A 26,143-nucleotide genomic window follows, 5' to 3' on the forward strand; every position below is an offset into this window, starting at 1 on the left:
CATCACCTTCTCCTCGAAAGCTGCCCCACCCATCAGCTTCCTCGGGCCTTGGTTTGGGATTGTTCTTCTGAAGCCTGGCTCCTGCCTGGCATAGTTGCACCCTTTCCCAGGAGACCTCCCAGCGCCTTGCACGGACAGAAGCCTGCCAGGCTCTGTAACCCAGCTGCAGACACGCTTGTGTGCTCACACGCCTTGCCTGGTCCACTTGATTTACCTGTACTTTTTAATGTCATTTTCTGGTAGGAAGCAAGTATAAATACTTGTCTTTTGAGCCAAGAAGTGTCTGATTCTGACAAGTCTGAATAATTCCTAGGGGCCGAGATGGCTCAGTGTTTAAAAGCCCTGTCTGCTCTTCCAGAGGTTCTGGGTTTGATTCCCAGCACACAAAAGTAGCTGTAACTCCAGTTGCAGGGACTTCAACACCCTTCTGGTACTCCAAAGGTACTGCACATATGCAGGTCGCAGGCATACATGCATGCAAAACACCCACACACATAAAATGTAAATTAAATATGATAATTTCTAAAATATTGGACAACTCTTGGTTCTTTTTTAAGTCAAAAAAGGGGGGCCAGTGAGATAGTTCAGCAGGTAAAAGCAGTTGCCATGAAACCCAGACATCTGAGTCTGACCCCTCGATTCCATAGTAGAAGTATAGAACGGACTCCCTAAAGTTGTCCTCTGACACCCATACATAAGCACACATCATGTACGCACACACAGAGACGCACGCAAGCACACACAAACACACACATGCATACACACATGCGTGTGTGCGCTACTAGATAAATAGATAAATTGACAAAAGAACAGTCTTAGCTGTAGAATCCACCCTCGTGAGGATAAGCTCAATGCATCTGCTCTCCAGACAACTCAGAGCTTCCCTTGAGGAAGAAGCCATGACAGAATGGCTCTGTGACCTAAGCAGACATTTCAAATGGCTCTCTTCTTCCTTGAGCAATGGTGCCCACTTCATCATCCCCAGAGCTCTCGAGGAAAATCAATCCCCACCCGTAGAAGGCTTCCTGGTGAAGGAAAGTTGGTGGGGCTAAGGCAGAGGGAGGAGCAAGGTGGAAGGTGGCGCGGCTCTGTGGATGCGTGTTCACATGCAGGTCAGTCTTCTGTGTGGTGCTAACAACCACCGTGGTTTCTTTCCCGGATAGAAAGAGCAAGCCCCACGCTTTCCATCCTCTTTCTCGGCCTGTGAGAACACACATGTGTATATATGTACATCTATGCGTGTTCATACATGTGTGCATGTGTAAGCATGTTCGTGAGCATGTGTGTGTCCATATGATTGTGTATGTATGCATGTGCATGCATGTGTGTATGTGTGCGTATGTATGTTGTGCATGTGTGTATATGTGGGCATGAATGTGTATGCATTTATGTATGTGTGTATGTGTGTGCATATGCTTTCCTTTGTTTGTGCATGTGTTCATGTGTGTGTTTACACTAATGGCGGAGAAGACAAACTATATCCCAAAGGACATTCAGTCCCTCTCTCAGGAAGCTTATTACTTCTGAAGAAGTCCAAGATCCTCCTTCGTTAATATGGATCAAATTTTCAGCCTCAGAGAGGTAGCATACGGCTGTGTTGTCCTTTAAATCTAGGGGTCGATTGGAAAGTGGTTCTTAAAGTACATATCTACGGATAGTTTGAGTTAAGGAAGAAAAAACATATGAACACAAAAGAAAAGATCCACACGTGTTAACCCATCCCTCAGCTGAATGAAATGTTACATAGTAGCGTTATCCCTGGCTACTGTGAGTTGAGGGCTTTGTACCGCACTGTTCACACTCACTCATTTGAGTCTGGTGACCTAAAGGCAGTGAAGGAATTAAGTCTCCGTTACAGCGAAGAACACAGAGGTGTAAGCAGACTCTCCGGGAAAGGATCCCAGCTGAGAGGTTGTCCCCTTTCACATCTATTACCTCCACCGAGTGCCTTCCACACCTTCACCACACAAGCCAAGATAAGTGGCCTGTAGCTGATCACGCCTTCCTTCTTCATCTTTGGTCACTATATCTAATCCAGGGGCTTCCCTCTAAGCATGAGCACCTGCGGCTTCATGCCCTGCAGGCCTGGCTTCTCTACAGATCCTATGCTCACTCAGTCACAGCCTGTGGTGGTTTGAATGTGACTGGCCTCCATAATCCCAAAGGGAGTGGCTTTGTTGGAGGAAGTGCATCACTCTGGGGGCAGGCTTGGAGGTTTCCTATGCTCAGTACCAGTCCTGTTGCCCTCTGATCAAAGTGCAGTCAGCACCGTGTCTGCCTGCGCATTGCCATGTTCCCTGCCATGATGATAAGGGACTAAACCTCTGAACTGTAAGCCGCCACCTCAATTAAATGTTTTTCGTTTTAAGAGCAGCCGTGGTCATGGTGTCTCTTCACAACAGTGGAAACAACCATTGATCTCTTTTCTCACATCCAAAGTCCCATGAGCCTGGCCGCATCAGAAGTTACAATGGCATTTCTCTCCAGCCATTGCAGCAAAGACTGGTATGTCGAAAGCCCCAACACACTTTCATCTTCAAAGCTCTCAGTCAAGCCCAAGACTTACCTAGAAAATGGGGCACAAACTCTCTCCTAAGGCCTTTCTGACACAACTGTGTCTTCTGAGACTCACAGTAAATACTTCTGTATTTACAGCCATGCATCCAGACATAAGGTCACAGGTACACAACAGATACGACGTACGACAGTGGTCCCATAAGATGACTTCACCTGGTGACTTCATAGTTATTTAGTCTGTGTAAAATCAGCCCAACACATTCCTCCAATGGTGAAATCCTGACAGAACAATCCTTTACTAAAGCAGTGTGTGACTGTATTTACATGGAATTTCTGAACTTCGGATATTCTGCTTTCAGTTAAGAGAGAGAGAGAGAGAGAGAGAGAGAGAGAGAGAGAGAGAGAGAGAGAGAGGCAGAGCATTACAGTATATCTCGTCTCTATCCTGAAAGTGGCCATCTCTGATTTTACTAGCAACCAGTGTGAGCGCCTCCTTAACTCCTAGTGTGTGCCTCTTTGCCCTGCGACTGTCTGGGGTCTTGATCTACCAGCTATTTTTTTGGGGTAGAAAGCTCACAGACAAGAGATTTGCGTTGTGAGCCTCTGTCCTTGGAGGACTTATATAAGTACTCAAAGTACAACTGATGAGTTTTGTTTTTACTAAGACCAAGAAAACCCCTGCCTGTATAGACCATCATCCCTTGGTTCCTCAGTGTGGACACTGAAAGGTGTCCAAGACCATCCTTAGTTCTGGGCCAACAGGAGGTGAGCTGTTCTCACCTCTGATCTATGTGAACCCCCCTTAAAATTCACCACACACACTCAAGAAACAGTGTAAGTATCACAATGTACATTTTATCTTTTCCAAAACACAAAAAATGGAGAACATGACAGATTTACAAATATAGTCAGCTTGAAGAAAAAATTTAAGATAGTTTAACTGAGGCTGGGGGATAGCTCAGTCTGGAGAGTGCTTGTTGGGGAATGGCTCAGTCTGCAGTGCTTGCTGGGAGATAACTCAGTCTGGAGAGTGCTTGTTGGGGGGTGACTCAGTCTGGAGAGTGCTTGCTGGGGGATGGCTCAGTCTGCAGTGCTTGTTGGGGGACGGCTCAGTCTTTAGAGTACTTGCTGGGGGTGACTTGGTCCTCAGACTGCTTGCTGGGGGATAACTCAGTCTGCAGAGGGCTTCCTTCACTAGCAAGTAGGCCTGAGTTCAGACTCTAGAAGGCATGTAAAAGCTGTGCAGAGCACAGGGCACTTGAAATTCCAGCCCTGGAGAGGCAGCGACAGGAGAATCCCCAGCTGTTTCCAGGCCAACCTAGATACAATATGACATCTTGTCTCAAAAGAAATAACAATAAAATAAAACCAAAAACTGGCCAAAAGTATTACTTTTCCATTTGCTTTTCAAGGCCCTCAGCATCCCATCCTGACTCCTGAGACAAGGGAGACACAGGCTGGGGGAGGCAGAAGGAAGTCAGAGCCTCCATGCGTGCATCACTGTGGACCACTAGGGGATAGGCACTAAGCCGTACCTGTGTGATTTCAACAGTACACTGTGCACATGTTTTTAAAAGAAAATCAATTTTTCTTGCGATCCAAAGGGTTAAGGAAAGGTCACAGGCACAGTTGGAGAGCCTGAAAGCCAGGCATTGTTTTTGAGAACCCATCCTAGCTCAGGGATCAGTTCAAGACATCACAGTCATTCAAAACGATGTCTTACTGTACTGGCTCGTCTGCAAAACGAATTTACCTTTTCATTATTATTTACTGAGTGAGCCAGTATTTCATTTGTATGGATTTTATCCAGCAACTAGGGGGAAAAAACACAGAAAATCTAATAAAAAGATGAAGCGGCTATACAATATCTGAAGTCTGTATCCAGCCTTTGGAGGTCACATTTCTGTCCTTTTATGATGTTCGCTTTAGAAAATGAAAAGGAATGCATACATATGGAGATGGGCTGATTCTGTATTCCAATCAAGGGCAACTTTGACCCGACAAGTGTGGAGACGCACTTATCAGGAAGGACAGCAACAAGGCAGTGGCAAAATAAAATGACAAGTCCACAGGACGGGTGACCTCGTAGGTTGTCATTTGAGTAGTAATATGGATTCCTGCCTGCCTGCCTGCATGGGTATCTCAGCTCTAGCCACTCAGGAGGGGTGATGGGAAGACACAATCCAGCTGGATTAGGTACCGTGTAATGTCACCCTTAGAGAAAGCCGGACGCTAGAAAGAAAGTTCATTAGGAGGCCCCACTTCCCCCAAGAGGCCATCACTAAGGCCCCCATGCTTTCATTTCTCAGCGCCCACGGGTAATTCTTGGCTGAGGGAGTTCCACGGCGACATGAATAACACACATTGCCACTGCATTGCTCTACCCTCTAGGGCATAAACATTTTATGACATAAAAATAAACTGTTGTGTGCAAGGATTTTAAAACCCATGTGCCCCAAGAACTCAGGCCTCCCTAAACAGGATCTGTAGGAAGGAGTACCACACAAGCATAGGTGGGGAGTGTCGTGGTCACCATGGGGACCCTGGATTTGGTCACGTGTAATTACTAAAGGTATTGTTGTAGAAGAGAGTTCTTTAAACTTTGTAGTACAGGGCAGCAGTGGCAGGCCTTTAAGTCTGGCACTCAGGAGGCGGGTCTCTGTGAGTTCAAGGCCAGCCTTGTCTACAGAACGAGTTCCAGGAAAAGTTCCAAAAGGCATAGAGAAACCCTGTCTTGAAAACCAACACAAAACAAAACAAAAAACAGCTTTGTAGTAGAGCCACCTGCGTGTTAGGGAAAGTGCAGTGGAGGACACAGAATCCAGAATTCATCCTACCGCCGGGATCCAGAAGTCATCTTACCACAGACAGTGCCTTGCTTTGGGGTCATGGGCATGTCGCTTGTCTTCTCTGTGGGTCCAGCTCAACTTTGGATGGGTAAGAACATGTAGGCAGAGGCTCGTTCAGAAATGTAAAAAATAAAATGTGTTTCACGACCTACTCAGTCCCTCCCCTGCTACATCACAACAAACTGTGTCCTGGGACCCCAAGTTAGTAATTAGGGGTTCCGCCCAGTCCTATCTCTAGTGGTCAGTGCTTGGCTGTCCTGTGTTTCCCCAGCCCTTTCCCCACCCTGCGGGTGCTGGAACACTTGAAGGTCAAACACCGTTAAGCACAGCAACCGGATCCAGGCAGCAATTTTCTCGCTAATCAGCGAGGCCGCTGGGCCTCTGTAACCAGCCAGACTCACAGCGTAGGGAGCTCTAACCCTTGGGGCCCAGCTGGAGAGAGTCCACAATCTATCACTCATTGCCAACACAGAGGCCAAACCTGGGTCTCTAGAGGTGGGGCAGGGGGGCGGACTTGCTTTCCACATCAGCGGATATAAAAATCCCAGGCCTGGTTTACCTGTGAATGATTTGTTCCATTTTGAGCAAAAGCCTCACCTGAGCTAAATATCAGAACAAATTCGAAGGTAAAACTCTCAGCAGCCCTGAAAAGAATCGTGCCCAGCACAATGGTGCTCCTGATATTCTAAAGATGCCTCTCAGAAACTCGATTCAGACAGCTGAACCACAGCCCTGCAGACCACCTCAACAGATATCAACAGCGATATCATTTCCATGAAATAATATTAAAAAGGAAAAATAAAATACTAACTGGTGTTAGCTAATTATAACTCTGCATAAAGCTGGGTGGTGGTGGCTCACACCTTTAATCCCAGCACGGGGCAGGCAGAGTCAGATGGATTTCTGTGAGTTTGAGGCCAGCCTGGTCTACAGAGTGAGTTCCAGGACATCTAGGGCTGTTTCAAAGAGAAACCCTGTCTCCTAAAAGAAAAAAAAAAAAAAAAGACAAAACAAACAAAACAAAAAACAAAATAACTCTGCACAAAGCTTGTGTGTATATTAACAGAGAGAAAATATTATTTTAATAATAAAAATGTCTTAACATATATTATTTTTGATAAATCTGCTTACTTTTGGAAAGAAATTGGGGCGGGGGAGAGATACAGGAAAACTCAATCTAAGCTGACGTGAACCCATTTTAAGCAAATGACTCTGCGGTTTTATACCATAAAAGGCTCCCTTGGAGGGGCCTGGTGCCCTCAGAACTGAGCAGCCCTTATTCAGTGACCACACCACCGTCTAAATCCAGCGGTCCGTCCTAGCTATTGACTCTGTCATCTCCGTATCATCCGCGCTCTTCTCTGTGCTTCCCAGACCGTAAGTTGCAAACTGTACAAGAGCGCGTCCCCGCTGGAGATGGGCAGAGACCCCAAATGTCTAGTCAGATGGTCCCATCCATCAGTGCAGCAAAGACACAAACCCAATCAAGGGCAGAGACTCTCAGCGTATGTTAATGCTGACCTTCTCTCGAGCAACATGCTCTCTCTAGCTTCCACACGTGTCGAATCGCTGGGGAGCTGTCTAGCTACACGGATTTTTCACGTTTGTCAGCTAAATCAGCGCTCCAAATGCACAATGCAGCACTTAGAAACATTATGTGAATTTATTAAATTCTCTGGAGGACTTTGGGTCCATAAAGCAGTAAATTGATTACAGGCAACCAAGGCCATAATATTTTCATCAGCAACAAAAGCAGCCACGCTCCCATATTGCTCGTGGCGTGTGAAGAGACACAGTGCCTCGACTCACTCGAGCCAGCAGGCTGAGAATCGCCTGACACGCAGGAGGCTCTGGGAAGCAGCAGGATTGTGTCATTTAGAGTCACAGCAGAAACAGTTCAGCACGGAGAGGAAAATGTATGACAAATACAAGCAGCTCTTCCGGTCGGCGTCTGCCTGTGAATGTGTCCACAGCTAGAGCAAATGTTCAGCCGCTCCTTCACTGAACCAGGAGATTGCCTGTTGACTTTGCTGCCAAATGATGCCAGGCTGACATTGATGGCGTATTTTCAGTACCAAATATACCAGGCTGACACTGATGGCGTATTTTCAGTACCAAATGATGCCAGGCTGACATCCATGGCACATTTTCAATACCAAACAATCCTAATGTGGTTTGGGGGCCATGAACCATTTCACAACCAAAATAAAAAGAGAACAACCCTAACACTTTGTAGAATGTCTAGCATGCAAGAAGTTATGGCTGGGACTTTCCCATATGCTCTGTCACTAGCTTTGAAACAACTTTAAGAGCCAGGAATTCTGGCTCCTGCTTATAAATGAGGAAACCAAGATTTAGCACAAGGAAGTCATTCTCTCATCATCTCCAAATCCTCTTGTAATGCTTCTCTCCCCGCCCCGCCCCCCGTACACCAGGATGCTGTATTTCTAAGGATGCTCTGTTCTGTGGCCCCAGGTTACTGTTGCTCGCCTCTTCTCACTTAGCTCTTCGGAAGGTACCTGAGCATCCTTCTTCACTGCTGCCTGGGAGGACATCCACCACCTTAAGCCTGTCTGGGCAAACAGGCACCAGAGGTGACCTTTCAAACTCTTCACTTGAACCTACTTCAGGGTATGACTTTCAAATTTGGGTATGAAAATCTTGGGTATGAAAATGATGAGGTATTTTAAGCGAAGCCTAGAAGTATGTATGTGTATTCCATGTAGGCATACATGTTTATGTACATATGCATTGTGCATGCAGGTACAAGTGCATACTTGCATGCGTGCGTGCGTGCGTGTGTGTGTGTGTGTGTGTGTGTGTGTGTGTAAATCGGGGGTCCACATGGAATGCGTTCCTCAGTCACTCTCTTGTTTAGTTTCAGGAACAGAGCCTCTCACTGGGTCTAGAGTTTACAGATTTGATACACCTGGCTGGCAGAGACGCTCCAGGGACCCACCCACCTCTTTCTGGAGCCTCCCCACCCCTCCCCCACTCCACCCCATCGCACACTGGGGTCACAGGTGCACACTACCACAGCCAGCTTTCCATGTGCCTGCTGGCGATCCTAACTCAGATCCCATGCTTCTGCAGCGGATACTGTACAGGCTAAGTCATCTTCCCGAAGTCGCCCCAAAATTAGGTGTTGATACGCATCTACGGTGACTATAGTTGTGTGTTACTGGGTGACAACGCCACCTGTGCCAGATACTCTTTTTCTGGTCACCACCGGAGTGAACACAGTGTCCTACCTAGGGAGGGCTTGCAGAGATGACCACGGTTGGCTCCTCTCCTTGGGCTGCACCCCTTGGACTAAGTTCCCTGGCTTCAATAGGGAAAAAGCAGGGTCTCCTTAAAGAAAAGTAAGACTGCCTGTCTGCTGTCTGTAGACTCACAACAACTGTTCATTAGATCCAACTGAAATCTTAAGAGACTCAGTCAGACTGGGACGTAGCTTGGCTGGCAGGGGGCTCGCCTAGTACACACAGAGCCCGTGTTCAACCCTCAACACCATGTGAAGCAGATGCGGTGACATGCACCCACAGTCCCTGAACTTGGGAAAGGGAAGCAGGAGGATCGTAAACTCAAAGCCATCCTCCACCAGGTAGTGAGTTCAAAGTCAGGGCTAGCCTGGACTACATGACCCCCTGGGGGGGGGAGAGGAGAAAGAGAGAGAGAGGTGGGGGGAGGGAGAGAAGTGGGGAAGGAGGGAGGGAGGGAGGGAGAGAGGGAGGGAGGGAGGGAGGGAGGGAGGGAGGGAGGGAGGGAGGGAGGGAGGGAGGGAGGGAGGGAGAAAGAAAAGGAAGGAGATTTGCTATGTGTCAGGTTACACATAGATTACTAAGAATCCCTTCATTATCTACTTTTCAATATAGCAACTGAGAAACTTGCAATCATCACGGTTTACCTTTAAGTTGTACGTTCAAGCAGCTCTGGGCTTTTTAGCAAAACACCCCCACTATCCATTACAGCAGAACTTTGCTCCGTCTGTGTCCTTACAGAATAGCTCTCGAAAGGGCCCATCCAGGCCACACCAGGCATCCACACACCTAGGTGTTTCTTTTCCATTACGCTGTCGGCTGAAATGGCAACGACATTTACAGCTCTTTTCTGCTTATGTGGAGTTGGTTGATCGTTTTCCCTTCCTTTTTGCTGTCGAAGGCTCCGAAATGAGTCTACTGTTTTGAGAATAATAGTGTGAACTCATTTGAAACTCAAAAAGCTTCTGATGCCACCTACTGGCAAAATTGTTGCATTACACCATCGTGTCCTCTGCCTCGAAATTCATGAGCTGCTGAATTCTGAGCTTCTGTTGAGAAAGTTTCACGAGCAGGTACACAAAGAGAAAGGATAGGAGAGGCTTCAGATGTAACTAATCCCCTTTTGTGGCCAAAGGGATTGATCCCAAACCCCTGTTCACTCGAGGCATGTGACCTGCCACTAGCTACACTTCCCCAACCCAGTTCTTAAAATGACTTTCTCCAATCAACATAGTAAAAATGGCGATTCTACCAAAAGCAATCTATAGATTCAATGCAATCCTCATCAAAATCCCATCAAACTTCTTCACAGACCTTGAGAGAACAATAATCAAGTTTATATGGCAAAACAAAAAAACCCAGGATAGCCAAAACAATCTTATACAATAAAGGAACCTCTGGAGGCATTACCATACCTGACTTCAAACTCTATTACAGAGCGACAGTATTGAAAACAGCTTGGTATTGGCATAACAACAGAGAAGTCGACCTATGGAATCGAATAGAAGACCTGGATATTAACCCACAAACCTATGAACACCTGATTTTTGACAAAGGAGCTAAAGGAAATAGAAGAAGGAAAACATCTTTAACAAATGGTGCTGGCATAACTGGATGTCAACCTGTAGAAGAATGAAAATAGATCCATATCTATCACCATGCACAAAACTCAAGTCCAAATGAATTAAAGACCTCAACATTAATCTGACCACTTTGAACCTGATAGAAGAGAAAGTGGGAAGTAGTCTACAAGATATAGGCACAGGAGACCACTTCCTAAGTAGAACCCCAGTAGCACAGACAATAAGAGAATCAATGAATAAATGGGACCTCCTGAAACTGAGAAGCTTCTGTAAAGCAAAGGACACTGTCAGTAAGACAAAAAGACTACCTTCTGACTGGGAGAAGATCTTCACCAACCCCTCAACAGACAAAGGTCTGATCTCCAAAATATACAACAAACTCAAGAAGCTAGATACTAAGACTCTAATTAACCCAATTAAAAAATGGGGTACTGAACTGAACAGAGAATTCACAACAGAGGAACTTCAAATGACCAAAAGACACTTAAGGTCATGCTCAACCTCCTTAGCGATCAGGGAAATGCAAATCAAAACAACTTTGAGATGCCATCTTACACCTGTCAGAATAGCTAAACTTAAAAACACCAATGATAGCCTATGCTGGAGAGGATGTGGAGTGAGGGGAACACTCATCCATTGTTGGTGGGAATGTAAACTTGTGCAGCCACTGTGGAAATCAGTGTGGCGGTTTCTCAGGAAACTGGGAGTCAACCTCCCTCAGGACCCAGCAATTCCACTCTTGGGAATATACCCAAGAGATGCCCTATCATACTACAAAAACATTTATTCAACTATGTTCATAGCAGCACTATTTGTAATAGCCAGAACCTGGAAACAACCTAGGTGCCCCTCAATAGAAGAATGGTTAAAGAAGGTGTGGAACATATACACATTAGAGTTTTACTCAGTGGTAAAAAAAAACAATGACATCTTGAATTTTGCATGCAAATGGATGGAAATAGAAAACGCTTTACTGAGTGAGGTAACCCAGACTCAAAAAGAGGGATATGGTATGTACTCACTCATAAGTGGATTCTAGCCATAGTTAAAGGTCTTTGAATCTATTATTCGTGATCCTAGAGAAACTAAATAAGAAGGTGAACCTGTAGAAAATCATATAGTTATCCTCCTGGATATAGGAAGTAGTCAAGATTGCAAGGCAAACTTGGGTGCACGGGGGGGGGGGGAGTAAGGGGAGATGGTTAGAGAGAAGGGAGAGGGGGAGGATTGGGGATGGCGTGGGGGAATGAGATGGGGGGGAGGAAGGATGGATATGGGAGCAGGCAAATATATATCTCAACTAAGGGAGCCATTTTAGGGCTGGCAAGAGACTTGTTTCTGGAGGGGTTCTCAGGCCCAAGGAGAGGTCCCCAGATTCTTCCCTGGGCAGCAGAGGAGAGGATGCCTGAACTGGCCTTGGCCCATAACCATACTAATGAATATTTTGCATATCACCATAGAACCTTCTTCTGGCGATGGATGGAGATAAAGATAGAGACCCACATTGGAACACTGTACTTAACTCCCTAGATCCAAATGAGAAGCAGGAGGGAAAACGTGAGCAAGATAGGCAGGACCAGAGGGAACCTTCATCCGACGTTGGACATACAGACGGAGACCCACAATGGAGCACTGGACTGAGCCCCCCAAGGTCCAAATGAGGAGCAGAAGAAGGGAGAACACGAAAAAGGAAATCAGGACCGCGAGGGGTGCGTTCACCCACTAATACAAGGGGACTGATAGAATGAGAGCTCACCAAGGCCAGCTGGACTGGGACTGAACGAGCATGTGATCAAACCAGATTCTCTGAATGTGGCTGACATGGGGGCTGACTGAGAAGCCATTGACAATGGCACTGGGTCTTGTTTCGTCTGCATGTACTGGCTGGTGTTTTTTTTTTTTTTTATGAGAAAGTAATTTTATTAAATTATAAAAGTTTCCGTTTCCGCCCCTCCTCCCAACACCCTCCCACTCCCCCCACTCCCTCTCCTCCTCCCTCTCCATCCCTAAGAGCAGTCAGGGTTTCCTGCCCTGTGGGTAGTTCAAGTTCCTCCCCCCTCCCTCCAGGTCCAGGAAGGTGAGTGTCCAGACAGACTGGATCCCCAAAATCCAGTATATGCAGAAGAAATAAGTCCCAGTGTCATTGTCAATGGCTTTTCAGAAAGACTCCAGGCCAGCCACATTCAGAGAATCCGGCCACATTCAGAGAATCTGATTGGATAGCATCCTCGTTCAGTCCCAGTCCAACTGGCCTTGATAAACTCTCATTAGATCCATCCCCTTGTATCAGTGGGTGATGGCACCCCTCGCGGTCCTGAGTTCCTTTTTCATGTTCTTCCTCCTTCTGCTCCTCATTTGGACCTTGGGGGGCTCAGTCCGGTGCTCCAATGTGGGTCTCTATCGCCATTCGTCTGTATCGCCATTCATCGTCGGATGAAGGTTCCCTCTGGTCTTGCCTTCTTTGCTCTCGTTCTCTTTCCTTCTGTTTCTTGTTTGGACCTAGGGAGTTAAATCCAGTGTTCCAATGTGGGTCTCTATCTCTATCTCCATCCATCGCCAGATGAAGGTTCTATGGTGATAAGCAAAATATTCATCAGTATGGTTATGGGCCAAGGCCGTTTCAGGCACCCTCTCCTCTGTCCAGAGAACAACTATGTTCATAGCAGCACTATTTGTAATAGCCAGAACCTGGAAACAACCTAGGTGCCCCTCAATAGAAGAATGGTTAAAAAAAGGTGTGGAACATATACACATTAGAGTTTTACTCAGTGGTAAAAAACAATGACATCTTGAATTTTGCATGCAAATGGATGGAAATAGAAAACGCTTTACTGAGTGAGGTAAGCCAGACCCAAAAAGAGGAATATGGTATGTATTCACTCAAAAGTGGATTCTAACCATAATTAAAGGTCTTTGAGCCTATTATTCGTGATCCTAGAGAAGCTAAATAAGAAGGTGAGCCTGATGAAAATCATGTAGCTATCCTCCTGGAGATTGGAAATAGACAAGAGTCCCAGGTAACCTCGGGTGCATGGAGGGGGAGGGTTGTTGGAAGGGGAGAGGGTTAGAGAGAAGGGAGTAGGGGAGGAATGGGGAAAGCTCGGTGGACTGGGATGGGGGGGAGGGAGGAAGGATGGATATGGGATCAGGGAAGAATATATTTCAACTAAGGGAATCATTTTAGGGTTTATAGGAGACTTGATTATAAATGGGATCCCAGGTCCAAGGAGAGACCCCCAGATTGTACTGGCTGTTTTTGATCCTAGTCTGTTTGGATGCTCACCTTCCTAAGCCTGGAGGGAGGGGGGAGGAACTTGAACTTCCCACAGGGCAGGAAACCCTGACTGCTCTTTGGACTGGAGAGGGAGGAGGAGAAGGAGTGGAGGGGGAAGAGGGAGTGGGGGGAATGGGAGGGTATGGGGAGGAGGGGAGGAAGTGGAAATTTTTATAAACAAAGAAATAAAAAATAATAAAAAAATGACTTTCTCCGTTACCGTAGGGAAAAACAACTGCCCTTCCACAATAGTATTTTAATAATAATAATAAAAATAAAAGTGTGGTTTCCACACTTTTCCTTGGACCACAACGTTGCAAAAAGCAACCGTTTCCTTCAAGCCCGACGCGGGCTCCAGATGGGGCTCGCTGGAGCGTTTAGGACCTGTGGTAAATGGACTCGGAAATACCATTCCTGCTTCTGTGTGTCTGTTTACTTTGCCAACACTCGAACCAACTTTCGTGGCGCTCATGAAACTAAGGCTTTTTTTTTTTCTAGTATGACTATTTACTTATCCCTGATAAGAACATTCTCATTCAACAAATATTAGCTGGCCAGCTAGTTCCCTAAGATCACAGCGAGCCATCTGATCCTGCTTTGCCCGCATGGTTTACAGCTTGGGAAAAAAAAATACACAACCCAAACAAGGAAGCTGATTTTACAGTGGGAAAAGAGAGCCGTGGAACTGCAGAGCAAGGCTCTTAACGTAGCTCAGAGCCCTTTGTGGACAACCGTGAAGGTTTGAGGACATTCATTGTCCGTATGCCACCCTCAGCATTAGGAAGCCTGGATAAAAACTTCAAGCCACACACAGTGGCTCCCACACCGAAGGCCTGCTAGCTGAGGACTGTTACTTTCCATTTGAGCCAGGCTGGCAGCACAGGGAGCTCCCAGCATCCACCCATCCCTGCCCCCTAATGCCATGGTTACAAGCATGAACAGCCATGCCTGGCTATTTAAAGGGGCACTGGAATTCAAACCCAGGTCCTCAGGGTTGCCCCCATCCATTTCCCCAGAGTCAATGTTAACATTCCCCAAACAGCCTTCAGTCAGTGAGGCATGGGAATTGGTGGATAAACAACTTTGCTTTTTCACACACACACACACACACACACACACACACACAACACACACACACTACTGCCAATAAATGATTCTGAGGTATATTCTCCTCAGGTTTTCAGAATATTCCCTAAAGCATGTAACAGGGCTTTGCGATTTCAAAAGGTTTAATAATTGGCATATCCCTTCCCCCAAAAAAAGTCAGGCAGTGGTGGTGCACACCTTTAATCTCAGCACTCGGGAGGCAGAGACAGGAGGATCTCAGTGAGTTTGAGGCCAGCCTAGTCTGTCCCAAGATAGTCATAACTGTTACACAGAGAAAGCCTGTCTCGAAAAACAGAAAAAAAAAAAACCACAAAAAAAGTATATAGAAGAGTAGACACCATGTTGTAATATAGATGGATATTATTTAATATAATTTATTAGTTCTTCAGGAACTTTATACATGCATGAAATGTATTTGATAATATTCACCCCCACCAGAGGAATATGATTTTCATATTTAGGTAAGGACATCACATTGTGCTCAATCTAAGAATTGAAGCTGCTTGTTTTTTAAGTGACAAGTACCAGTGACCCAAGGAGCCTGTGAGTACAGGCCTGCCCATTACATTTAAAGAAGAATGCCAGCTTCCTAAGGGCAGGCTCCAAAGCAGAATCTGAGTCACACTGTCCAGGTGATGGTACTCCCCCAAAAAGGAACAAAGAAGAGACGTTAACAGGCCAGAAGGAGAGCTCCATGTGCTCCCGACAGGTAGAATAAGCCCGCCAGGACAGGAAGAAGGGCCCCCATCCACCACCAGTCCACCCCGAATCAACATGCTGAGTTTTGCTAGGTTGGTGACTCCCTGACACCATAGTTGGCATAATAAATTTTTTTTTAATTTTAATTTCTTTGTTCTCAATACTTATCCCATGTGACACTGGTCCTCAGTGAAGACCACAGCAATCAATGGTATGAACAATGATCATTAAATCAATATTCTGTTTGACATTAATAGATTTTAACCTATAAAATGGAGGGAAAGTGTTGTCTTATTTTATTTTAAATAGTTATTGAATCCCTGTGATGTGATAAACTCTTGCATATTTATTTAATACTCACAAAGCATTCTCCCTAACCACTCAAACGAGGAATAGGGCTATAAAGGTCAAGGAATTTGCTAGCGGTCATCCCACTAATAAAAGTGGCATTAGAACTGGGCCCCTGGTCAGTCTCCTGTCGAAACCCGTGCACTGCACACCAATCCATTCTCCCACTCATTAACCGGAACGTGTGTTTTAAAGATGAGTCCCTTGGTTTGCTTTAAATTGCTTTAAAATTTCCCACAGGACAATGAGCTTCAAAACTAGCAGTGGATAATGCAAACTGATTTAAATATTCTCCTTTGTGATAAGTCGGCCTTCGGGTGCAGCAACTAGACTCTGCCTGGTATAAAAGACCAGAGAAAAATAAGGGAAAGGAAGGAGATGTCCCCATATTTTTGAGCAAGCCATTGTTAAGTATCCGCTGATCTGAAATCAATGGCAATCTTTCTGTCTTGAGGCTCTGTTTATTCCTGTTCTCTACATCAGTGAAGCTGTTACTTCACTGGCTTCAGAAACCAAAGCTCCAGCTATGAAATATATGCACTTTTCTGCACACGCTATAAGCACATATGTGATTCATGATGCTATTATAGTTTCTTCATACTTAGTACCTTGAGTTTATGTCTTTAAATACAGAGAAGTCAAGGACACATTTCTTGAACCTTAAATGATACTGAGCAAATATTTGGGCTCGAATTAGTAATTCTTGGGAACAAGGAAGCAGTTGAGTGAAAGTCTTGGGATCACTTGATCCACCAAAGCAAGACTTCTTCAGGAATCTTTTGGGGATTTTCAAAGAAATGCTGCATGAACTCAAAACAGATTAATACAAATAAATCAACTTTATCGCCATTTTTTCTTTTTAAAGATCTATTTATTTTATTTTCTGCATATGAGTGTTTTGCCTGTGTGTGTAGATGTGCACCATGTGCACACCTGTTGCCAGAAGAGGATGGAAGAGTGTGTCCCGTGCTCTGGAACTGGTAACGGACTACCGACAGTTACCACGTGGGTGCTGGGAATCAAACCTTGGTCCTCAAGAGCAGCCAGTGAAGCCATTGTTCCATCTCAGAAGTTTGTTCTTAGAGGACACAGATTCGAGAACCAAAAGCAGGCACCTACTGGAACTCAAGGGATGGACAGCACCCTGGAAATCTGGACTCATGTTGAGTAGTCCAAGTCAACATGCCTTCCTGTTGTCTCTGGGGCCTGGAAGAAGCTCTTGCTGTGTCGCCCTCAGGAAAGCAATGGAATTTGGGACTTTGCAAAGCAGCATGCCTGGGAGAAAAGCTAGCGGCGGGCATTCAGGGTGGAACAAAGTGGGGTGGGTTTGCTCTTTGAAGTTTCCCCATTTTCCCAGCAAACATTCCCATCACAATCCCCCCTCCTGGGGTAACACAGTCTGTCCTATTTCCTCTATCCCTAACCACAGTGGGGAGCCTCTGGATTCAAGCAGGTTGGCCATGGTCTCTTATTCACCCAACTGCATCACTAACATGGGAGACAATGAGGCCAGAGTCTTAGGGTGATGTGTGTGTGTGTGTGTGTGTGTGTGTGTGTGTGTGTGTGTGTGTGTGCACGTGTGCACGCACGCATGCATGTGCACATACACACACGCAGACACGTGCATCTACATATACACACACACATAAAAAGAGTCACAATGTGAAATTTGAAAAACTACTTGATTTGAAATTGTTTTTTGTTTTTGTTTTTTTGCAACAACCTTTCTTCTTGAAGTGGGACAAAACCATGTTACAGTAATGAAAAATGGTAGGGTCTAGTTGACCCTGAGTCCTGGCTCTGCCTTCTGAGGATTTAGTTCCTACAGCAAGTTCATAACTGCTGTGAGAGCTGTTGAATCCAGTTGAAACAGGTTCCATTTCCAGGTTTTAAACTTAATCACGGCAGGTTAAATTGTACTCAATGTAGTAGTCACGATGCTAAACAAAGAGTCCACAAGATGGCGCCTAAAGCATTCTTTCCGTAGCTTCCCAACCCGACGATCATGTTGGTAGCCGACCGCTTACTATACCCACACAAATCCTATTGGGTAGGAAGATCTAGACGATTCTGAATACACTCCAGTAGTTACAGCTGAGTCTCACGGGGCATCCCCACATGTAATGGTTTAAAAACGGATGTGGAAAGGCAATGTGTTCATTTCTTTCAGGATAGCATCAGCCTGCAGTGTGTTTGGACTTTGTGTATAAAAATGCTCTGTGACAGCGGAGGTCACAGGACACTTTATAGTCATCAGTAGCCTTATCAGCCTTATATATATATATATCAGCCTTATCTGTCTTCATGGCCAAAGAGAGCCTTATTTTATTTAAATGTTACCTGTCAGTATATCACAAGTGTGTGTCCCTGTCTCCAGTCTAGATTTAGTTCTCCAGAGCCTGAGAAATCTTAAAGCTCACCTACAATATCCAGTTAAGATTTGCTGAACATAAACACCAGATATTAGGTGCTGTCTTGGCATGGGGTGTAAATGGGAGTTTATAAAAAATGGAAGGGTTTGGCCTCTGGGATAAATACAAGGCTCCTCCCACCACAATAAAAGTTTTGTATATTCTGTAGGGAAAAACTTTCCTTCTTGGCTTGTTGATCCCACTTGGTGAGAATAAGACCACTAACACATTTTTAGCCAAATTCGAAGGAAACTTTATTAAATACTTGGCCAGGACAATGAACACTGGCCTACTCCATACCCGGGATTCTCAGAGAATGGCTGTGTCCAGTGTTTATAAAGGCAAAACCCACAAGGTTACTTACTATCTGCCTTTGTCCAATCAGGGGCAAGCGTATATCCTGGTGTACTTCCTGCCTATGTTCCTCCTGCCAAGCGTGATCAAGCACATCCTGCGCAGTTGGGGCAACCAACCCTGTTACAGGTGTGAAAACGCGTGGCTTGTCATCTTACGTGAACAACAGCCCCCAGCACTCCAGGGAGCTGTCTGTCCTTGGGCAAGCGGGGCTCACAGGCTGAGACTGTTTTTGTTTCTGGATCTCTTAAGCACAGTAGCTCAAACTTCAGCCCCCGCAGGCTTCCTTTGGTGATAAATGCCATCACACGTTCCGTTCTGTCCGCAGCTTACAGTTTTGCTTTTGGCCATCTTACAAACACTTCTGTGGCATTGTTTTCATTGTTCCTCTCCTTCCCCGAGGCCATCTGTGTCTAGGAGGAGGAACTGTCTCCTGTACCACCAGACACTCTTCTGCCGCTACCTAGTAAAGAGGCTACTAAGCTAAAGCCTGAGAGGGCAGCTTCTCCTTCCATTGCTTTGGATGTTCGCTGGCTGTTTTGGTCTCCTTGAGGCAGGCTGTCACTACGTAGCCCACGATGGTCTCACTCACAATCCTTTGGCCTCAGCACCTCCAGTGCCAGTATTGTAGCTGCACACCAGGCCCAGCACCCACTTTCTATTGAAATGTTATCCCCTCTGGGATAGGAGGCCATCTCTTTCTCTGTGAAAGAGCTCTCACCTAGTCGGGGGAGGTCACAGCACGTGTGTAATTTCTGTACCCTGCTTGGCAGAGCCACTGGACTTTGCACCGGCCGTCCAGAGAAGACGAATGTTTCACAGAAGCACGTGGGAAATCTCACTGACACCTCTAGTTAAATGACATGTCTCGGGCATCCAAAAGGGAAAAGAAAAGAACTCCATTATTCAAAAGGAAGGTATTTTAAGAATCACTTCAAAATACACACCCATTAATCTCTTCACTAAATGCGTACGACATAGCTACGTGTCCTTTGCATGAGCTGACAGTTCAATGTGAGGTCGGTGCAGAGACGGGTATTTGGTTTGACTGGACAAGGGCAGCCTTGAAATCACTCTCTAGTCCAATAGGAGTGTCCTCCAGCAATCTCACCCTCAGCTCAGCCCACGCAAGCTGAGCCTTGGCAGGATGCTTGGAACAGACCTGGGCCGGAGATGTGAAGTTTCAGGCTTGGCCCCATCGCTAACCTACACACTAACCTCAAGCCGCGCAACCTCTCTGTGTGGTTTCAGCATCCAGGAAATGAAGTAGTAATTCCTTGTCTGGTCACCTCAGCGTCACTGTGAGGGCACTCATCAATTTATGATAGTTAGAATTTGATGAATGCTTTAAATATCTCCATTTCCAAAATAAGAAAACTGATAAACTACTAAGCAAATAAGTTGCTATGATAAACAAAAACTCAAGAAGTCTGTGGCCTGACATCATGTTTGTTCTTCTCACTCTCGTAAGCGTGACCCAGGATTTCCAAGATAAAATGAAGTGCCCAGGCTGCTTTGTTTTGTGGCTTCTCTAGACTCTTGGACCTTGGCCTTCTGCCTCCACCAGGCAGACAGGCCAAGAGGGTGGAGAAAACACACCCACTTCTGAACTTCCTCCTGCTGGAAATGACCCAAATGGCTTCCGTTCTCTTCTCATTGTTGAGAACCTGTCAATGGTGACTCCATTCAGATGAAAAGGGACATTGGGAAATGTGGCAGCTGGCTAGGAACTGCTTCCCAGGAACAATACAGTTCCCTGGAAGAAGAAGGCAACCGTGGTGAGCAATCGGAGCCCTGCTTGGCAGAGTAGCTACATCACCCCTTCAAGGCTAGGGACGAGGACAGGTGGGTGTCAGCCACCTACCTGTGAGCAGCCGGTTACCACAAGCAGCTTACCATAACATGGGATTGTTTTTACAGATACCCCAGTCAGGTGTCTGGATGGTGTTTAGCTGAGCCCTCTGGTACAGTGTTCAAAGCTGCAATCCAGCTTCAGGTTTAACCTGAGACTCATGGTTCTGACTCACATAATTCTTGGGGACCCTCAGGACGCTGCAGCTTTGGGTTCATGGCAGTCTCCCTCCTCAAGCCCCGCACAGGAGGAAGGGAGAGACGGAGAAGCAACGGGACAGACAGACAGAGACTCTAGTCCAATGGTTCTCAAGCTTCCTAACGCTGCAGCCATTTAATACAGTGCCTCATGTTGTGGGGACCCCAGCCATAAAGTTATTTTCATTGCTGCTTCATAACTGTAATTTTGCTACTGTTATGAATCATAATATAAACATTTTTGGAGATAGAGGGTTGCTGATGGCGTCCTGACTCACAGGTAGAGAACCAATGCTCTAGAGCAAGTCAGCTAGCAGGAAGAAATGGTAGAGAATGTAATACTGGCTGTACGGGCTGAAGCTGCAGGCGTCCAGACTTAGGAGCACACAGCAAGCATTCTCAGTCACTGAACTGGTTATAGCTCCAGCCCCACGAAAGATATTTTGATAGGAGACTCCTGTTGCCTACAGGGGGAAGAAGAGGGAGCAACCAAGTTTCAGATGTCACGGGACAAACCAACAGAGAAGGAAGTGGAGCGCTTAGGAGAGTCCCTCCAGCAGGAGGCGCTGTTAAGAGAGCCGCGGTGGTGAAGAACGGGCAAGGCGGCAGTGAAGCCGCAGAAGGAAAATAACCAAAACACAGCCGTGGTGCCTCCATGCCTTCCCCAGGCTCTGCGAGCTCCACTCTTCTCACCTGAAAACGAGGATAAAGATTTCCTTGCAGGATTAGAATCCCTGGTGGACTTCATGAAAAGCTGCAATTACAGTGAGTTTTGTCCCTAGAGAAGCTGAGAGGCAGAGAATGCGATTGCCGCAGTCCGGCTACGTGTCTTAGCAGGTTCTGTGAAGGCAGCAGCGGCCACAGAGGAACCTTCCTCTTCCAGGAAAGCCCACGAATCTCCTGACTTTGGTAGGATGCCCATTACAGGACTAAGTGAAGAGAATCAGCCACTCTCATTAGAGCTCGGAAGTCTCGAAACCACCTTCCTGCGCATCTACGGCTCTGCCCCTGTTTGTGCGCAACCAGGGGCAGTACTTCAATCCCTGTCAGAAGCCAGGGCTCAAAACCCTCACTCTTCCATTTAGTCCTGGTCTGGTCCTCTACTTCAAGAGCTGGAGACGTCTAACCCACGGCTAAAGAAAGACTACAAGATCGCCAGCAGATGACTTGAGGCTGCCAATGACAGAGCAGAGATGGTCAAAGCACTCGAGTAGAGAGGTATTGCTGTATTGCCCAGAAAACATTTTTCCCCAAATGACCAAAAAATGCATGCGTGCATGAATGAATGAATGAATATATGAATGAGTACTTGCAAAGTCTTTGCTCAGAAAGGTACACTATAGGACAGGTGACTGATCCAAAAGTTACTTTAATGTGTTGCCATAAGAGCCACTCTCTATTTTCCCCTAGGCCAGCCTAGAATAACTGAGTCTTTCCAATATTTATTGTAATGGGTCAGCAACAGCAGGAGGGCCAGGAGGATGGAAACCCAGACTAATTTGTCCTTCATGTAGCTCTTTGGGGTCTGCCATCTTTCTCAAACTTGATCTCCTTCCTTTTCAGACTTCCTTTCTGAACTTTAGGCTGTAGAAACGTGTCCTCTTGATCAGTTTACTGTGATCCACTCTCTGAAGCTCATCACAAACTGCAGAACAAAAGCTCCCGTACAAGAATGCACTACACCATATAAGAAGACTAACTGATCCGAGACCCACTCCCCAAGAGGGAACTCATGTCTGGCACTATAAACCCAGTCAAAACACCATGATGTCTTGGGTCCTAGGGGAGCCCTGACAGCATCAAGCTGCCTTCTAAACATCTACAGATGCCCGCAGACAAAGGCCACTCAGTCTTAACCAGGGAAGTTTCTCTTTACAATGAGCAGAGGTGAGTACAGAGACCCATGACTGCACAGGGGCCTGAGAATGAGTGACAGCAGATGGTGAGTGACAGCTGGTGGTGAGTGACAGCTGGTGGTGAGTAACAGCTGATGGAGAGTGACAGCTGATGGCGACTGACAGCTGATGGTGAGTGACAGCTGATGGAGAGTGACAGCTGATGGTGACTGACAGCTGACGGTGAGTGACAGCTGGTGTGAGTGACAGCTGATGGTGACAGCTGATGGAGAGTGACAGCTGATGGTGACAGCTGACGGAGAGTGACAGCTGGAGAGTGACAGCTGATGGAGGGTGACAGCTGATGGTGACAGCTGACGGAGAGTGACAGCTGGAGAGTGATAGCTGATGGAGAGTGACAGCTGATGGTGACAGCTGGTGGAGAGTGACAGCTGATGGTGACAGCTGGTGGAGAGTGACAGCTGATGGAGAGTGACAGCTGATGGTGACAGCTGGTGGAGAGTGACAGCTGGAGAGTGACAGCTGATGGAGAGTGACAGCTGATGGTGACAGCTGATGGAGAGTGACAGCTGATGGTGACAGCTGGTGGAGAGTGACAGCTGATGGAGAGTGACAGCTGATGGTGACTGACAGCTGACGGAGAGTGACAGCTGGTGGAGAGTGACAGCTGGTGGAGAGTGACAGCTGATGGTGACAGCTGATGGAGAGTGACAGCTGGAGAGTGACAGCTGATGGAGAGTGACAGCTGGTGGTGACAGCTGGTGGAGAGTGACAGCTGATGGTGACAGCTGATGGAGAGTGACAGCTGGTGGAGAGTGACAGCTGATGGAGAGTGACAGCTGATGGTGACTGACAGCTGACGGAGAGTGACAGCTGGTGGAGAGTGACAGCTGACGGTGAGTGACAGCTGGTGGTGAGTGACAGCTGACGGTGAGTGACAGCTGGTGGTGAGTGACAGCTGATGGTGACTGACAGCTGATGGTGAGTCACAGCTGGTGGAGAGTGACAGCTGGTGGAGAGTGACAGCTGATGGTGACAGCTGATGGAGAGTGACAGCTGGTGGAGAGTGACAGCTGATGGAGAGTGGCAGCTGGTGGAGAGTGACAGCTGACGGTGACTGACAGCTGACGGTGAGTGACAGCTGGTGGAGAGTGACAGCTGATGGTGACAACTGATGGAGAGTGACAGCTGATGGTGACAGCTGGTGGAGAGTGACAGCTGATGGAGAGTGGCAGCTGGTGGAGAGTGACAGATGACGGTGACTGACAGCTGACGGTGAGTGACAGCTGGTAGTGAGTGACAGCTGGTGGAGAGTGACAGCTGGTGGAGAGTGACAGCTGATGGTGAGTCACAGCTGGTGATGAGTGACAGCTGATGGTGACTGACAGATGACGGTGACTGACAGCTGATGGTGAGTGACAGCTGGTGGTGAGTGACAGCTGGTGGAGAGTGACAGCTGATGGTGAGTCACAGCTGGTGGTGAGTGACAGCTGATGGTGAGTGACAGATGATGGTGGCTGACAGCTGACAGTGAGTGACAGCTGGTGGTGAGTGACAGCTGGTGGAGAGTGACAGCTGATGGTGAGTGTCAGCTGATGGTGAGTGACAGCTGATGGAGAGTGACAGCTGATGGTGACTGACAGCTGACGGAGAGTGACAGCTGATGGTGACTGACAGCTGACGGAGAGTGACAGCTGATGGTGACAGCTGATGGAGAGTGACAGCTGGTGGAGAGTGACAGCTGATGGAGAGTGACAGCTAGTAGTGAGTGACAGCTGGAGAGTGACAGCTGGTGGAAAGTGACAGCTGGTGGAAAGTGACAGCTGGTGGAGAGTGACAGCTGGTGGTGACAGCTGGTGGAGAGTGACAGCTGACGGTGAGTGACAGCTGATGGAGAGTGACAGCTGATGGTGAGTGACAGCTGATGGAGAGTGACAGCTGGTCGTGACAGCTGGTGGAGAGTGACAGCTGGTGGTGAGTGACAGCTGATGGAGAGTGACAACTGACGGTGAGTGACAGCTGATGGTGAATGACAACTGATGGTGAATGACAGTTATTACTGACAGCCAATAGTCCGGGCCTAAACATGATGTTTATACCATCCCTTAAGTCTCCAAGATCATTGTATGAGAGGAAGCATAAAGAACACAACCACTGTAAGATCAGCACCACATGTCCACGGCAATCATGGCCCCACACCACCTTGGTTACTGGCACTGGGCCTACACGAGACTGTCCTAGTCAACAGTCAGCTAGAGATGGGGAGGAGGGCTCATGGGACCTTACCACTTACTGCTGAACTATAGCAGTAAACAGATTCTGAGAGGGGAAGAAAGCAGAGTGTAATTTGTGTGCCCACCAAATATCTCTGGACAGTTCCAAATTCATAGTCACACAGGTAGAGTTAATCACATGGAAGACAAAACAAAAGTCAGGAACATGGGAAAGAGATTTGTGGGGGGGTAGAAAGATTATCTGTGGTGGGAAGGGGGTAATGGAAGCATATCAGAATATATCATATATGTGTGTATATAGTTTTCAAAGAATAAAATTTTTCTTTAAAACATCATTTAAAATAAAAGAAATTGCAGAGAAAATAGCACATTTAAAGGTGTGAGCATGTAGCAGTATTTCCAGTTTCTGATATGACACCATTTACTTTCTTAGTAGAAGCTGAAGTTTGGCTTAGAGTTTTTGACTTACTCATAGTCTATGAAACTGAATTATCTTTTAATGATGGAACCAACTATTGGACATGATCACGTCATAAAGACATGAGATCAATAAATGTGACTTGTTCTAAAATACATCTGAGAAGAATTTACAGAGCTACTGGGAAAAATATATATTCTTTTTTAAAAATATTCTAATTTGACCACCACTTCAGTGAACCTTGTGCCTTTCTTAGCCGAGCAACTTTTGCTGCCGAGACACATGGCTATAGCTGGAGATGTCCTCCATGCAGTGTTTAAAATAGCAAGTCAGAATGAACAGAGCAGGGAGAACCTGCACAAGACATGTGCCAAGGTAGCCGTGCTATAAATAGGAGAAAAGAGAATGGAGGGGAAAGGTTGAAGGCTCGGCCAAAACACTTGGTATTAATCCAGACCCATTCCCAGGGCACAGTGAGAAAACGAATTCTCTCTTTCATAGCTTTACAATACGCATGTATGTATTTATATGCTTCTGTGTGAATGACATGTGCAGGGTCCAGAACATGGGGAAACTGACTTGCTGTGGAGGCTGGATCACTCTCATGACTGAGCAGCGAGCAGTTTTACCCACTGAGCCATTGCTCCAGACTCCTGTTTCTTTTCTTTTTCTTTTTTTCTTTCTTTTAATGGCCTGGCTAGTCTGGTGTGTGTTTGTGTGTGTGTGTGCATGTGTGTGTGTATAATTTTTATGATTTATTTAACTTTATTTTATGTGCCTTGGTGTGGAGGTGTCAGATCCCTTGCAACTGGATTTTCAGACAGTTGTGAGCTGCCACGTGGGTACCGGGAATTGAACCCAGGTCCTCTGGAAGAGCAGTCAGTGTGTTCTTAATTGCTAAGCCATCTCTCCAGCCATGGATTCACGTTTCTGACATCACTTTATTTAAGATCACATGGCTCATTCCTGTTGAATTCTAAGTGGTTCTATAAAGCTGAGCTTCCTCCTGATAATGAGGATGGGTCTTCTGAAACATGAGCGGCTAACATGTCTGCTTCTTGTGTTTCCCTGAAAGAGAAACAGCAGCATTGTGGACCCTCCAATTCCCAGCACGAAAACATCCCTTTGAGTTTCTGTTCAAGAGAGTTACCCCTTTAAGGTTCCGATGTAAGAATAGTGTGTGC

General features: G+C 46.5%; 1 long non-coding RNA gene across 2 annotated transcripts in view; it reads right to left on the minus strand.

The window, feature by feature from the left end:
• The window catches only part of LOC125396285 (uncharacterized), a 125,082-nt gene that overhangs the window by 98,776 nt on the left and 163 nt on the right, over positions 1–26,143 (minus strand). The gene's annotated exons all lie outside the window — the stretch shown is intronic.

The sequence above is a fragment of the Myodes glareolus genome, chromosome 8, assembly GCF_982192425.1.
Source record: "Myodes glareolus chromosome 8, mMyoGla1.1, whole genome shotgun sequence".
Taxonomy (NCBI): domain Eukaryota; kingdom Metazoa; phylum Chordata; class Mammalia; order Rodentia; family Cricetidae; genus Myodes; species Myodes glareolus.